General features: G+C 38.2%; 1 long non-coding RNA gene across 2 annotated transcripts; it reads left to right on the top strand.

The window, feature by feature from the left end:
* Positions 1-286: 286 nt before the first annotated feature.
* LOC149943350 (uncharacterized) lies at positions 287-13,662 on the top strand. 2 transcript variants are annotated; one of them, XR_016481012.1, is made up of 5 exons: positions 287-494; positions 548-621; positions 13,366-13,421; positions 13,478-13,507; positions 13,558-13,662. It is a non-coding gene; the product is annotated as an uncharacterized LOC149943350 (long non-coding RNA). The 2 variants fall into 2 exon arrangements; XR_016481013.1 differs by lacking the exon at positions 13,366-13,421.
* Positions 13,663-14,121: the final 459 nt, after the last annotated feature.

The following is a 14,121-nucleotide window of genomic DNA, read 5'->3' as shown; positions in this document are numbered from 1 at the left end:
AATTAATATAATATAACATTTAACCTAACCGATAATTTTAAGCAACTCGCCTCCTGAAAAATTGCCAAAATCTCTCCTTTCCAAGCCCACTAGCGCCATCTATGTATTACGTTGCAAGATTGCCATAAAAATATAGTTTCGAACAAAAACTTTTTAAAATATATAGCATAAATATCAGGCTAATTTGTTTATTATATATCAATATTAATAACACTTTATAAATTACTAAATTTTTATATATAATATTTAAGTTAGATGGCGCCACTTTCTTCACCCAGCATCTTAAGCAACGCGGTCGAAATAGCCATTCTCCAAAAGAAAGTTAAGCCAGAAGTATTGTTAAGATAATGTTTTAAGTTTTGAACGTTTTAAATAGGGTTTCGGGCACTCTAGTTATTGCTAATGGGAACTAAATTGTGCTAAGTATCTAACCGCGTAACTTTTAACATTTTTTTTTAGATTTCTAGGAATTATATTGGCCGCATACTTTCCAGGTAAAATTTTAGGCTTATAAATGAACATTTTTTAAAATATTTTAACGTTCTAGGATGTACGCCATTACTAACGGCCATTGGTGAAGCTCAACGAACAGTAACGGACTCATCATTGTCATTTGACAAGGTAAAAAACTATAATTTTGAGCTAGTATTTTGTTTTGGGTCGTATATATAAATATATATATTGTATTATTCAATTTAAATAAGGTGTATGATAGAAAGATTTATAGGAGGTCGGGGGGGGGTTAAACTGGGTACGAGGCCCCGTCAAAAAGTTTCTCCAGCGCCACCAAGTGAGGCGTTTTAGAACGTATGTCGGGGAAACATTAAGTTGTTTTAAGACTAGCTTAACACACATTTTTTGGTGGAATATTTTACAATAATTTGAATGTTATTATAAGTATATTACCATGTCGAGAGAGATCCCAGCTACTAGTAGATTGTTGATTTTTCATAAGGAACGTAAGACTTTTTATCAGACACTTTAACGAATTGTGAGAAAACATGGAAAAAATCCCTTCCTTTTATATCAGTAAATCCAGGAAAAACTGGAAATCAGAATCAGGTTATCGATAACTAGAGGTGAATAGCCCTATAAATTAGAAAGGAATGTCAGTATATATAACCAGTTGTTAATATCGTATCTAATTAAAGTTTACGTGGTGGTTCAGGCTAGTGGCCATATTATTTTTTTGCAATGGACGATCTATTTTTAACATTACCGAGTAACGCTTCGAGCGATTTATACCCGGAAAATACAGCGTCTACTTATAAAGTAAATTTAGGACGACCTTTAAATGTACCTTCAAATTTTGAAGTTGGAATTAGCGAAATTATATTACCGCCAACATGGGAAAATATTACAGAAAAAAACCGGTCATTTTTAGCAGTTTCCACGACAACCGTTAAAAACGTGCAACCGTTTACATACTTTAAAATATCAGTGAAAGTGGGTAAAATTGAAGCGGAGAAAGACCAGAATGGAAATATCCTTCAATATAGTGTCGTGCGAAAACTTATTGCAGCGCTTAATGAAAGTTTAAAAGAATTCGGGCTTGATAATGAAATTAAAATTGAACTCCACACAAAACCAAACGGGCTCTGTTGGAATTTGATAACCACCAATAACTACCATATTAGAATTCCCAATGGACCAATTAAAGAGCTTCTCGATTTTGAACCTAACATAAATCCATATCGGAAAGACGGATTTCATATTGGGTCATATTTTTGTACGAAACCTTTTGCTGGTTATATAAAGTCCTTATCGTTAAATAACTTTAATTACATTGAAATTAGAAGTGATAATGTACAAGACGCCGCGTTTAGAGTCGAAACTCGAATTGATTATCAAATACCGACTGGTGCTTACTCGAGTGTCCAAGACATTTTAGACGCAATGATGTTAACCTTGGATGAGGAAATAAGGGATAAATTTAAATTAACCATTAACCATAATGGATCCGTTCACATTGGAGCCGCGGCGGGGTTTGCAATTATATTTCATTCATCTGAGAAAGGTCTCGGTGAAATGCTAGGCTTTACGCGCTTTAGTGAACTCTTGGCCAATACAGATAGTCTCTACGCTGCTGATTTATCAATGGGAGCCAGAACACTATATATATATTCAAATTTAATATATCCTCAATATGTAGGCGATACGTTTGCCCCTTTGATGAAAATAATACCGCTAGCTGGAAATGATAAGCCGTTTGAAAAATCTATTATTTTTGACAAAATTGATTACTATCCTTTGAGAACAAATAATACAGAAATAGTTGACATTGACATGAAAACGGATTTTGGCGAAACAATAGCCTTTATAAACGGAAAAAGTGTCGTTAGACTTCATTTGAGACGAAATGGCCGACAGTGAAAGTTATTTCAAATATTACCGCGAACAATATGGCGGCGGACCATTTTTTGCCGGACCTGTTTATCAACGGGGAAGAGGCGTGGGCGGAATTTTTAAAAAGCTGATAAAATATATAACACCCATTATCAAACCCGTGACCAATGAGGCTTTTGGAGTAGGCAAGAGATGGTGGCAAGATTTAAAACAAGGACATGACCCTAAAGAAACGTTAAAGAACAATTTAAGAATCGCCGGTAGCAATTTATTACATAAAGCGGCTGATCGATTAACGAGAAATCAGTCTGGCAGCGGCTGTCGTAAACGACGAACGGGCCCCATTAGGAAACGAAAAAAAGTGTCCAAACGGAGAGTTACAAAAAGAACCAAACTTGACTTTTTAGGATAATAATGGCGGTTTACGAGGGAATGCTAAGTCAGCTGGATATTTTTCAACGCCCATTGGTCAATACTAATGTAATTACCACAACGGAAATAAGATATTTACCAACAAACAATTTATCGGACAATGGCCCTCTGGAATTTTTTATTCCCGCGTCGGAAGATTTATATATGGATTTATCAAAAACTATGTTAAAATTGAAACTGAGACTTTTACATAACGATGGATCGAATGTCCCCGCCGCTGAAACAAAAGTGGCACCAACGAATAATCTAATAGGGTCGCTTTTTAGTCAATGCGATTGTTATCTCGGGGATACTTCTACCCAGTCTGCGAACAACTGCTACGCTTACAGTTCGTACATTGAAAAATTAGTCAACTATGGAGAAGATGCAAAAAATTCGCAACTCCAAAATGGCCACTTTTATATGGACTCTACGACCAAGCCTTCGGAAATGTGGTTAGATACGTTCAAGTCAGAGTCCAACGGGGCCCTGAAGCGAGGCTCAAGATCAAAAGAATCGCAATCCTTTGAAATAATGGGGCCCTTGTCTGTTGATATTTGCAAAATTAATAAGTTTATGTTAAACCAAGTTTCGGTACGATTTCGTTTAGTTAGAAGCCCGCGCCTAACTACCGTCATGTCTATGGAAGCTGGCAAGGATTATAAATTAGTTATAGACCAAGCGTACTTGTACGTGACAAAAGTTAAAGTTAATCCTTCAATCGTATTGGTGCATGCAAAAATGCTAGAATCAGATATTCCAGCTATCTATCCCTTAACGCAAACGATTGTTAAAAATTTTAGCGTAGCGAGAGGCCTAACGAGTATAAACCGCGATAACATCATTTTAGGTAGATTACCGAAACGAGCTATTGTGGTTTTTGTCAAGGAAGATGCGTTTATTGGGTCATTGAATAGTAATAGTTTACAATTTGAACATTTAAACGTGACCGATTTGTCCCTCTCGGTGGGTCCTGATCGTTATCCTCCCGATGGGTTCCAAATGGACTACGACGAAGGGAATTATTGTTTACCTTATCAGAGTCTATTTTCCGCGATGGGGATCGATGGGGCCGACCGTGGTAATTTCCTAAGTTTTAAAAATTTTAAATACGGGTATAACATGTATCTATTCGATCTACCAAGCGACAACAATGCTAGTGGTGATTATATGTCTCTTAGAAAGGACGGTAGTTTACGACTCGATGTGCAATTTAAAAACGCATTAACACATAATGTGACATGTATAATGTATTTTGAATTCGATAATGAGATTTTGTTAACACGCGATCGCAAAGTAATTTATAACGCCGAATAAAACCCATTTAAAGCACTTTACCTTAAGCGGTTTAACAGTTCCTCGCTTGCAATCGTTCAACCATGTCACGCTCTCATTATCTCTCCGATAAACTGGAAATTTTTCTTTCAAATGACATTCCGGGTACCGATCTTAAAATTAAACGCCAAGGGCATAGAAAATACGTTTCATTTAATCTTAACGTTTGGGAAAACTTATGGACATTTTCCGATGAAATTGACACTTCTTTGGCTTGACAAAACCCCCAACCCGATTTCATAGTTGGCTAACCGATTACGTAAAACTCGAAGGATTTATATGTCAAAGAGGTAAATTTATTGATTTGCGTTCGCACGTCCGCGGAGCTAATGACAAGTATAATGTCTTGTACTCGACTTCAAACGGTTTTGCAATGTGTAAAACAAGCTGGGAGCGGTTAAAAATTATTCGCTTAAGTCTTAATACGGAAATTCAGGAGAGAAAAAACTGTTACCAGTGTATGAAGAAATGTATTAAAGACGAATTAACCGAGATTCTAATGTCGTTAACGGGATCCTGTGAAAATACAGCTTGTCACTTTCAATTGGCTCATGACATTACGTGCCTTCCCGTAGCTTCGCATTGGTCTGAAAGGCTTGAGGCTAATGTGAAAAGAGCTCTTCCTCTGGTCAATTATCAAAAGACTCTAAATAATTTTAACGAAAACTACCCACATTGTTCTTTAAACATACATAATTTATTTCATGCAATGGTTAACGATGTAAATGAAATTATTACAGAATTTTTGTTTTAATAAATGGTATAAATTTAAGAATATGGTGTGTTTAATTTTTATTACAAGTTAAAAGGTCAAAGCGCGCGGCCATGAATAAAACCATAGAGAAAGTCTATTACGATCCTGAAAATCCAGGGGGATTAGGCGGTATCAAGCGATTAGAAAAAAGTTTGCCCTTAATTCCAAAGACCAAAATTAAAAAATGGTTGTTAACGCAAGACCCCTATACGTTGCATAGAGACCGAAAGCTTAAATTTGCTCGTACACCAACATATGTGACGTCACTGAATGAAATTCATCAAATGGATTTAATAGTTTTGGACGAGTTGAAACCGGATTATAATTATATTTTAGTTAACATTGACGTTTTATCGCGCTTTTTATCCGCGTTACCTTTGAAAACAAAGAGCGGGAAGGACGTTCTACAGGCGCTAAAAAAAATTCACAAAGTTAATAAACCCATGAAAATTAATACGGATCAAGGGAAGGAATTTCTTAATAAGACCGTACAGGATTATTTAAAAAAGAACGATATAAAACATTTTGTAAGTTACGGGGACATAAAATGCGGAATCGTAGAACGCGCCAATAGAACTCTCGAGAACAAAATATATCGTTTAATTACTAAAACTAAGAAACCAAATTTCATTAAGGATTTACCGAAAATTGTTAGATCGTATAATAACAGTGTACACAGGTCGACCGGGTTCAAACCGTGTGAAGTAACGGTTGATAATGAGCATTTAGTTTGGAAAAATCTTTACGGTAAAAAATCAATTAGGGAAAAAGCCAAATTCAAAGTCGGTGAATGTGTTCGATTAACAAAAGCCCCGAAAGCGTTTACTAAAGGCTACAAGGGATACTGGTCGAAGGAAGTGTTTACTATTAAGAGAGTGATTAATAGACCTCGTCCTGTTTACGTCATACAAGATCAAAATAATCAAGTCATCTTGGGTTCATTCTATCCCGAAGAACTACAAAAGATTCTATCATGAATACTAATCAGCTTGATGAATTTTTGAAATGTGATTATAGAACGCGCCCATTTTATATTGGTACATTTTCCAAAGACGCGATTCCCAAAAAAGCGCCGAAACAGAAAACGTATTGTTTTATTATAAATACGGACGATTCGACGGAACCAGGTTCTCATTGGGTCGCTGTGTTTATTGAATCGGGAAAGGGAGAATTTTTCTGTTCGTTTGGAAATTCACCTGTTACGTACAATTTTAACTTGGGTCATTTAGCTAAAAAGTGGGTATATAATAAAAATATTATCCAACCGATTGACTCGGAAACATGCGGTGCGCATTGTTTATTTTATATCGTATGTAAATGTTCGGGGTATACTTATAGAGAAATATTAGATATGTATAATGATACTCTATATATCAATGACATAATCTCGTTATGGAATATGTGTCTGCATTTAATGAATCACGAAAATAAATATTGTAATCAATAAATTTTTTATTGTATCATTTTTTCCATTTTTTAAGAGGGCTTAATGCTCGGCGTCTGTTTTTAGGTGTAGGATAAGGTTTGCGAACATTTAGTCTCCTCTTCACGTGCTTTTCATTCGTTTGTAAATCTTTATCCGAAAATGGTAGAGACACAGCCTCCGATAAATTCTCCACGCTTTCAGCCGATGGCCTATACGTTACGTCGCTGTCTCGTGTAGTACCCGTCGCGCCTTCAGACGTATTGAAGAGGTTCCTTATGTTACTGGTACTTTCGGAACGGCGTGGTGTACTACTTGAAAGAGGATCAAACTCGCGGCGGAGTGCTTCGTGGACGGCTTCGGGAATATTCGGTGTTGACTCCGCTATCAAATGATCCGGTAGAAACGCCGGGACTGGGGGAGTAGGTCGAAGAGGGGGTCTCGGTTCCGCGTGTAGATAAACGGGAATCGGATCGGGAGAAATCAACGTAGTACTGGGTGAAACGGGGGAACCGCGAGAGACATTTCTCGGAGAATTTGTTGGTGTAGCTACGGGTCGTATCATCTGCGCCGGTGCGAGAAGAGGGGCCACGGGCCGTATAATCTGCGCCGGTGCGAGAAGAGGAGCTAACGTATTCGATGGAGGAGGCATCGCTGGAGGCTCTAAACGAACGGCGGGGACTCCTTGAAATTCTTTAATTTTAAAGTACCTTTGAAGCATAGTTAAATACTCTCGTAACGTATCCTCCTCACTCCCTACTTTAATCGGTTTATTTATGATACTTTTCATTTGTTTTTGAATAATGTCTATTAATTTGGCCGTATCGCTAAAATAGCTATCGGCGGGGACTAAAACGAATTTTTTACGGTTAAGAACCACGGGAATTAATGAACCGAGAATTGCACCCCAGAATCCGCCTCGCTGAGATATTAGAATTTTTCGACGGTTTAAGTCGGTTAAATTTTTACGAGCAAGTTTTCTGATGCACGCTTTATAGCGCTGTAATATTTTTTTCCTATTTGCACCTACAGGTAGCGCCCCCCGGGTAATATTAAGACAAATATTAGAAATAGAGTTTAATTGTTCGGGACTAGCGTTTTTAATTAAAAATTTGCGCTGACTGGGGGACGCTTTTTTAATGAGCGTTAAATAAGGTTTATGTTCCCGTATCGCTCGTGGCCAAGTCATCTTACGTAATGAAACAATTTTATAAATACATTCAAATTTATTCAAAAAACACAAAGAATTTATACAATGAAAACATTTTCACATATTTTTTATAGAATATATTTAACAGAATAAATTTTTTTTTAAACATTATTTTTAAACCCGTCACCATTACTCTAGAAAAGTTATCATTGGGCCCTCTTCAAATAAGCAATTTGTTCGCACTTTGAAATGTTCTGGTGTTTCTTGATTTAAATCTAAAACAATATTAGAATAGGGTCGGGAAGCAGTTACATTATTGTACACAGTACTTAGAAAATTTGGGTAATTAGGAAATACTTGTCGACTGAGACATTTAATCTGACTAGGATCACGCGGACTCTTAAATAGAACAATGTACGATGAGTTCAAGCTAATATCGCGAGCCGCTCGACCTTGACCAAAAACATTTTGGGTTAAGAATAATATAGTTAAGTGGTGACTACCAACACGAAATAATTCCGAAACGTACGCGTTATTTAAACAACTTTGAGAGAGATCGTCGAGAACGAGCAAGTTATTTATAGAACTATCAAATATTTCTTCCGGTTTCTCACTTAATAAACCCTGATGAAACTCGATATCAGGTATAATTTTTTTAAACTCATTGAATTTTCCGACCAAATATTATAACAATAAATGAATCGCTCGGGAGGTTTCTCGAACAGCGTGTGTCGATTTTTTAAAAGCCGAAAAGTCCAAACTGTTTTTCCGCATCGACTCGGTCCACTGATGAGGAACGTGGTCGGTTATTTAAACTTGAGCCGCGTTACTGACATTTTTGTAGACGAAAGGAATACTGGTACCGTCGCTCTTGAAGATTCGCTTGTTAGACGTAAATCCAACGAGTTTTTCAGCTGGTTTTTGGAATAGCTGCCCCGTTTTTAAACGTTTCACGTTAAATGGGACTTCGACGCTGTATTTCAATTGTTGGTTGCGTGTAGCGAGGTCCTTCAAAGCTTCAAAGTTGACAATTGACTGATTTTTTTTAGTCAATGTAATGCCCTTAAGTTTAGTGACAATCTTTGCAGATTCGAATAAAATTGAATAAGCTTTACATCCCAAGGAAACAAAGGCTTTTATATTTTCATTGGGATACTGGTCAGCTAATGTACCTAGGGTAGTCCCTAGCGGAATATTTAAGTCTTTACTCATATAAAGAAAAGCAGAATCAGTATCGACGTAATTTAAATTAGAACCAATTTGAGCCATTAATTTGTATAATTTAATACGGCCGTAACGGGCTACAAACGCGCCTATCGTTGGTGACCCTTTCCGATAAGTTGGAACGTAGTCTTCCCGAAAACGAGTGGTGACTAAGGCTATATCATCGTCTAGTAGTTTAAAATCCGTTAATTCTTTGGTTTTATCGGCCAAAATTTCGACTAATTCCTTATAAGAATTAATAAAAACACTTTGGCCTCGATTTAAATTAATGGAATTTTTGCCCCACAGACTGTTTAGACTAAGTTTGCCAATAGCTTTTAAAGCGGGATTATCGGTTATATCGTCTAAATTTAAATCTAACCCGTCAATTTCATTAAAGTCTCGTAAATAATTAAGTTTTTGTTCTAATGTAATTATGTCTTTTGGATACGACGAATTTTGAACTTTGATTTTGTAAAAAAGCCGAATATAGTCATCGAATAGCGGACAATCTTTATCGAATGTCTCTCGGTAATGATGTACTTCGTGAATTGTAATAATTTTGTAACCGTACTCTATCGCTAGATAAAACTCGGGGGTCGTCCACACGTCGGTTATGCTACGCTCTCGATCAGTATGGGTACATTCGAAACATTGTTCAGCTGCACATTTGTAGCAGAGAGTATAATAAATTTTACTATTAATTTTAGCTGAGAGGATCGGGAGGTTTAAATTGGTAGGTGGCAGCACCGTAGCTTTAATCAGACCAAAATAAGCGTTAACGGAAAAATTAAAGTTACAAGTTATAATTTCGGGGCTTGATTTGGGATATTTATAGGAACTCATCTGGACCGACGGGTACATGCTATTGAAATCCACGACTTTGATTGGTCGATCGGGAGTGGCTTCGGCGTAAATTACAAAGTTTTCGACCCTCCCCCCACGAATGGCGTCTCTCGCTCCTATCGGTTTGGTAAAGGGTAGGGAATCGCAGAAACTCGCAATTGCTGGGTCTTCTACTAACTGATCATACTCGTGCTCCCATATACTAATAAACTGTGCATTAGGCCTTTCCTTTTTTTAAAAAAATTTCGCGGTCGAGGGTTTTGAGATAAATATTTAAATTTGAATCTTTTAACTGTTTATCGTAAGCCTGGTGGTCAGTGTGCAGTGGGCATTTATGGTAATGGCAGCCGTAAAATTCGGCAATTATTTCGGGCGAGGAACAATAACCGTCTAATCGATAGGGGTAAATGACATGTTCTCCACCTAGCGATCGCGCCGTTTGAAATTTCACGTTGAGTTTTTTTTCCAAATAAGCTAACCATTTTAGGGCCTTGACACTATGGCGTTTCCTATAACCCGTCCCCGGAACAATCGCGATAGTGTTTGGTTCGACAAATCTACTAAGGAATAAATTTGTGACGGCTCCCGGCAACGTTATGGCGTTTGACCCTAACAAATCAAAATCGACTGTTTTTAAAAATAAATTTCTAAAACTATCGAATCCTTTCTGTAAAAGTTTAACGTCATCGATCGCGTATTCGGTTAAAACTTTATTTAGATCAAAAACGACGTAACGTTGGGAATCGTACCATTGATTAAATTCTACGATTTCCTCGTCCGTAAATTTGTCGATACCAAAATATTCTTTCTCGGGGAGGGCGCCGATGTAATCTAAATTGTTTTCCGTAGCAAAAGAATAACAAAAATAACCTTTCTTTTGGACAATCTTAAAAGTTTTCGAGAAATTTCGAAGGGCTGTAGGTAGGAACATGAAACTATCGATAAAGGCTATTTTAAATTGGGCGAGAAACATACCCAGGGCTTTGGAACCGGTATAAATTATCTCGGGTTTAATCTTTCGTTTTAATAGACCGTTAAGAATAAGCACGTATCGAAACCACTCCCGAAATGGCTAATTAATATGACGTTTTCAAAGACCGGCCTCGTAACCGTATCTCTTTTCCGACCATTAACTGTCACCTGGCATGCTAATAAATAATCTAGGAAATTTTGAACGCAATCAAAGCCGTGAAATTTTCGGTAATCATAATTGGTCGAAAATGGCGCTTCTTGCATCGCGGAAATGATTAAAATTGGTCTAATTGCAGTGTCAGTCGTTATGGTTTCAAAATCAAAATAACATAGTCGTTTCTCATTTGATTTTATTTCTAATGGGCGGACGTGACACTCGTTTTTGGGATGCTCAATTTTGCAAAAAGCGCATTTGTTGTCGCAATTATGATTGCCTTCATAATCTTTCCCACAATTCAAGCACCGTTTTAAAACCTGACAGATTCCTATTTCTACGTGTTGGGAGAAACAATTTGGTCCGGCAAAATACCGATTACAGTCATTACAACGGGTAGCCTGTTCTATACTGGGGTGGAATTCGGGGCCGCGACAGCGCCGACATTTAAGCTCGGGTCCGCAGTCGTGACTTTTTTTCTGTTTGATATTATGTAACAGGGTAAGACAAAATTTACAGAAAGATTGCGCCCCAAACATGGCCGAATAAGATCGTACGACGTGGGTGTGGTCTTTAATTTTTAAGAGGAAAATTTGTTTTTCTTTGACGGGCCCAATAAACACTTTATCGAAATTATCGTCCGCCGAGATTAATATAATTTGGTAGTCGGGTAATATATTTTGGAATCGATTAATGTCTATTATTTCTACGGGGCCTTCGGGAACCACCGCTTGGGCGTGTAACTTTTTGGCTTCAATCTCTTGTTCGGGCTTTTGCCCGTTTCTAATTGTCTTTAAATCGTTTTGATTAAAACTAGCACCCAGTCCTAAACTTTTTAAATGCTGATAGTCGGCCAAAACTCTTCCCACCGCCAGGGCTCTCGTAAAACATAAATTGTCCGTATTTCTAATGGGAATAAATGTGTTACCTTGGTTGATATACTGATCTAAACATTCATAACTTCTGCTTCTAACACTGCGAGGAAGTCCTCTCATAGGGGTATCTTGAAGAAATATTAGGTCGAATCGGAGGGGTGAATCTAAATAAATTGTCTTAACGGACTGCGCTACCTTTTCAATCCCCGTTAAAATTCTCTCAGCTGTCAATTCATTGATATTCATTAATTGGAAATTTATCGGATCGTGCAGCTCATCGGAAATTACCACCACCCTGACGCGCGTGTAGCCTAAATTATCAGCCGTAATTCTATCTAATATTGATTGGAAAATACGGGTCAGTTGGTTACTGATATCGGCGTGGTTTAATTGGTCTAAATTTTTAAAATTACACTCGAATAGCATAGATTTACACCTATACTTTCGAGAAGAACTGGCAATGATTTTATCTATCGAGTAAAAATTTTTAGGGTTGAAACGGGTGCTAAGATCGAGGGCCATGGTGTTTTTAAAGTCCTGCGTAAATATTTAATACGGTTTGAATCGTTGTCGCGACGTCGTAAACTTCGCCGGAATTCTGCAAGTTTAATAGTTTTTCGTAGTGACGTCCACGGTTCTTGTAAACTAGAACTTCACCTCGCCGACCCGCTAGAATTTCAACCTTCTCGTTTCTTAGTTGAAAATCACCTTCTTCATAAACTATCTGTTCTAGATACTCTTTTAACTCATACGCCGAATCTAGTTTGACGCAAACGCCGTCTTTCGTCGCGGTTGGCCGATCGCTATTTTTGACGTAACGCCTTATATCTAAATACAAGTTATTTTTGAAACTTGCAATTTTTATCCCGAAATTTTTATGGCGGGAAAACTCTACGACTATATCCGTCCAGCCGTCGTCTACTGGCTTAGATGGACCGCCTTGAGATGGACCGGCTTGAGATGGGCCTGGCTTGGATAGGGTGCTTTTGGGTGGCGCATCAACTGGTTTGAATGGCGATTGTTTCGAAGGGCTATCGAGTACCTCGTGGCATGTTAAATCTATGATATCGGGTTGATTCTTCGGGATGTCTACTTCGAAACGAGTTTTCTTAATATTTACTTTATTTCCGAAATCTAATCGACGACGGACCTTATTGACCTGGGAGCAGGGAGGTGTTTCGGATTGGTTCTAAAAATTAAACTAAATTAAATGGTATAAAAAATAGACTGAATTAATAAACTATTACTTTGCGGTCAAAGTCCATCGTGCCAGAATAATTTCCTAACAATAAACGGTCATTTAAAAAAGGTAATTCCCCAAATTTTACTTACAATTTCTTCAAGTCGAATGCAAGTTGTGAAATAAATGCAAATAAAGCGCGTCCCTCTATTTATAGTCGCAAAACCCCCTAGCGGGACGCTTAGGAACTTCTATAACACATGCTAATTTATCTAACGCTTTTTATTAATACATGCGTAAGTTTTCGTAATAAACTAAAATCCCCTAGCGGGACGCTTAGGAACTTCTATAACACATGCTAATTTTCATAACGGTTTTAGGTACTCGTAATTTTTCGTAACGGTTTTTTTTATATCAACATGTGGTAAATAAACCCCTAGCGGGATGCTTAGGAAACTCCATTTTCTAATGGTTTTGTAACAATTTTTACGTACTCTATTAACGCAACGGTTTTTTAAAATAAATCAATGTTTTCTCGAGAAAAATTCCATACACGAACCTAACCTCGAGCTGTAGTAAATCAAATATTTGGGTTAAGATTGCCGGGTATAAAAGGCGTGATTTTTTCATGTTTTATCACATTTCGTTCCTGAACTACAATGTAAGTTGTAAAACGTCTTAATACGAATCTTTTCAACAAAAATTTAAAAATTTAGGGCTTCCAACACTACAGCAGATTTCATTAAAGTAGTGAAGGGGAGAGGACGCGGAAGTAATGTACTTTTGATAATATACTGTAACAAGTAATTGATAAATATTAAATTATAGGAGAAAACGCGGACCTAGGACCAGTTCGAAGTAATTATTTTCTATTTTTTATTATACTTTTATAAAATTTCTAACAATAGGACCCAACACGTTGCCACCACCCTCCACGCCTTCGGACCCACCAACACCCGAGAACTCCCCAACGCCCTCGAACTCTCCCACAATTCCCTATCGGGAGATTTTGATCAACCCGTCATTGTCGGCGGAAATGTTGTCAGAATTTATAGCCCGGTGTACCGGAAAGAGAACCACACCACCGGAGGCCTATCATCAGAATGCCCTACGCCAGCGTCCACAAGCCCGGACAGGTGACAAAACCAGCATGGGTAGCAGAACCCCACTACTGATGGTCGCACCCTCGACGCAAGCCGCTCAACCCAGCAGAAGGTGCAACAATGGGACGACCAGCCCGCCACTTCGCACACAGCAGTGGGATAGAGAACGGATGCTCTAGCAACTCCGGCCGACACCCCACCTATAAAGGCAGGGAGCCAAGCCCTTTGGAGAGAGCTCCTAAAGGGGAACGGCGGGCACACAGCAGCCCGCATAACCCGGCACAGCTGGCACCGGAGATCCCGGTGGGAGCCCAAAAGGCCGGGAGATGGGTCCGCCGTGCCCTCATACGGAGGCCCGCAGCCCCACAG

Source organism: Leiobunum rupestre, chromosome 5 (genome assembly GCF_980474605.1).
Source record: "Leiobunum rupestre chromosome 5, qqLeiRupe1.1.hap1, whole genome shotgun sequence".
NCBI classification, from domain to species: domain Eukaryota; kingdom Metazoa; phylum Arthropoda; class Arachnida; order Opiliones; family Sclerosomatidae; genus Leiobunum; species Leiobunum rupestre.
This window is presented reverse-complemented; position numbering and strand designations above follow the sequence as displayed.